The 3279-nt window shown below is 46.9% G+C and overlaps 1 pseudogene; it reads left to right on the top strand.

Annotated features, from left to right (window-relative positions):
- Nucleotides 1-1591: 1591 nt before the first annotated feature.
- LOC127225096 (ras-related GTP-binding protein C-like) lies at nucleotides 1592-2270 on the top strand (annotated as a pseudogene).
- Nucleotides 2271-3279: the final 1009 nt, after the last annotated feature.

Raw genomic sequence — 3279 nt, 5'->3', positions numbered from 1 at the left:
TCTGGCTGGGATGAGGTCAGTCACTCTGCCTGACTATGCCCCTCCCCTGTGGAGCTCTGCCTGACCATGCCCTTATGCTGTGTGGCTCTGCCAGATCATGCCCAGCACAAAAACAACACAGATGGTTGGTCAGGGTTCATTCCCTCTAAAGCCAGGAGCCCCAAAAGTCTTTCCTTCCTAAATCAATCAGGCATTTGTCTCAGTGACAAAAACCTCGAATGCTACAAGCATTGTGGACTCTTGTGGACTCATCTGTGATTTAATAACAGTAAAAGCTGTCTGTCCATTCCTTTCCATGACTTTGCTTGGCCGTGCATCTGCAAAATATGTCTATTTAAGTCATTTTTAAAGGATCATGGGAGTGTTGTCTACCCCAGGGAAGCCAGTTCTTGGTCAGGGACACCAACAGCAGACATTTTCTCGTAATCTGGTGTTTACTTTTCAATCTCCCGCCAAAGCATTTGGAAGCCTGGAAGTTTTCGGGAATTAACAATTCTGCCGTCCCACCTTGGCTTCCTTCTATGGTTAGCTGATAACTATGATATTACTTCTGATGGCCCAGTGCTGGCTGCTGTTCTTGTCCTCAGGGATAACAGGGGAGAGGGGAGAGTGCTTTTTGGGAACCCTCCGGTCACAAGTGGAAGAACCAAAAACTATCTGGAGATGACAAGTAGCAAGCAGATGCCTCTCATGACGCCAGTGACCAGGTCAGATCTGGTGGATCCAGGCTCCCAGATGTCCCTACAAGATCCTGCCATGCTCTGTGGGCTTTGCTTTCCTTGTAAGACTTGCTCCAAGCAGTAGGTCCATCCACACGAACTCACATTTTGCCAGTATAGCAGCCCAGCACAGAGATAAGCCATATAGTTGGCCATGTCTAGAGTGTAACTCAACTCAGATGTTTACCATAGTTACAGAGAGGGTGACCATCTCAATCATCTATTTCGAAGAGAGCCCTTAGGCCTGTTTACACCCCCTCCCTGCCCCACTTCTATCTCCCAACAACCCCTCCTCTGTGGCCTTGTTTCTTCTCAACATTTCATATAAGCAAAATGATATCATAGGTAGCTGTGGTGATATACTATTTATGATTTATTAAAGCTTGCCCAAGGATTCAGAAAGCAAAATCAGCCACAAGCCATAGAAGACACACACATGGCTTTAATCCCAGAAGCTAGGAGGTGGTGGTACACACCTTTAATCCTAGGACTCAGGATTAATAGGTAGATGAATCTCTCAGAGTTCAAGGCCACCCAGGAATACATGAGATTGAATCAGTCCAAAAGAGTAACAGATCACACGCAGGGTCTTCAGTATTCAGTAGGGGGCATTCATTCTCCAGTCGCACAGAAGATAAAAGCATTCTGTCTCCAGCCATGCTGACTGAGCCCATGCTCCAGCCCATTCAGACTGAGGTAGTGATAAGAAATAATGGCCTGCTACTTTGCTCTTCTATCTTCAGCTTGAAGTTTGAACTCCAATCTCTGTCTCTGGGTCATTTATTTTTTGCCGGGGACGGCGGCAACAGCGGCCGCAGGGGGAGGCGGCGGCCTGTCCTGTCCTGTCAGGGCGTGGGCAGCGGCGGTCCACCATGTCCCTGCAGTACTGGGCGGAGGAGGCGCCCCTGGCTGGCAGACGACTCATTCCCCAAGGACTTCGGCTATGGTGTAGAGGAGGAGGAAGAGGAGACAGCAGCTGGGGGCCGGCGGTGGCTGCGGCCGGGCGGTGCTGACAGCTCCAAGCCAAGGATCCTACTCATGGGACTGCTGCGCAGCAGCAAGTCCTCCATCCAGAAGGTGGTGTTTCATAAGATGTCACCCAATGAGACTCTCTTTTTGGAAAGTACAAACAAGATTTACAAGGACGACATTTCCAATAGCTCCTTTGTGAACTTCCAGATTTGGGACTTTCCTGGACAGATGGACTTCTTTGACCCAACCTTTGACTATGAAATGATCTTCAGGGGGACAGGAGCATTGATATATGTCATTGACGCACAGGATGACTACATGGAGGCTTTAACACGACTTCACATTACTGTTTCTAAAGCCTACAAGGTTAACCCAGACATAAATTTTGAGGTTTTTATTCACAAAGTTGATGGTCTGTCTGATGATCACAAAATAGGAACACAGAGGGACATTCATCAGAGGGCCAATGATGACCTTGCAGATGATGGGCTAGAAAAGCTCCATCTTAGCTTTTATTTGACTAGCATCTATGACCACTCAATATTTGAAGCCTTCAGTAAGGTGGTTCAGAAACTCATCCCACTTCTGACACCAGATATTGCGGTTAAATAAGGATCAGGATAAACAAATAGGCTGAATAGATGTTTATTCAGGGAGAAATAACTTACAACCTAGACAGATGAACACCAGGAAATTCCACCCTATGCTCTCCTGTCCTAGTCAGGCCAGCAAGAGAGCTTTTCTAGGCTCTCTTTCCGACCTCCTTCCACAGGTCACTTCCGCCCATGGCTCCACCCCCCAATGGGCGTGGTCAGTGCCACAGAAGGACTATCTCACTACAATTGCAGGTAGCTGTGATGGTCTGAATGAGAATGGCTCCCATTGGCTAATGTATTTGAATGCTTGTTACCCAATAGCAGGAGGTATGGGCTTCTGGAGGAGGTGGTGTGCCAGTGGGGGTGGTTTGAGGTTCAAAAGCTTATGCCATTATTCCCGTTATCTCCCCCTCTTTCTCTCTGACTTGTGACTGTTGTCTCAAGATGTGAACTTTCAGCTGCTGCTCTAGTGTCATGTCTGTGTTCCTGATGCCATACTTCCCGCCACGATGGTCCTGGACTCACTCACTCAGCCTGTAAGCAAGCTCCCAGTGAAATGCTTTCTTTCATAAGTTGCCTTGGTCATAGTGTCTCTTCACAGCAATAGAAAAGTAACAAAGACATGGTCTTTTGTGTCCGGCTTGAAACAAAAAACAAAAAACAAAACAAAACAAAAAACCCAAAAACAAACCTATCATTGATGGGAGATGTCATTCTGTATATATGTTTCTCATACTGGTTAATGAATAAAGCACTGTTGGCCAATAGTAAAGGAAGATAGGAGGGACTAGGAGACAAGGAGGAAATAGGAAGTAGTAAGGAGGGGTCAAGATGGAGAGACCGGGGAGACCAGACACCTGCCGCACTCCCCGGTAAGGAGACCACATGGAAATACATAGAAATGGGTTAATAATTGAGACAGAGCTGGCTGATAAGAAACTAGTAACTGGCCAACAGTATAATATCTAATACAGAGTCTCTGTGTGTTAATT

This window comes from Phodopus roborovskii, unplaced genomic scaffold, assembly GCF_943737965.1.
Source record: "Phodopus roborovskii unplaced genomic scaffold, PHOROB, whole genome shotgun sequence".
Taxonomy (NCBI): domain Eukaryota; kingdom Metazoa; phylum Chordata; class Mammalia; order Rodentia; family Cricetidae; genus Phodopus; species Phodopus roborovskii.
This window is presented reverse-complemented; position numbering and strand designations above follow the sequence as displayed.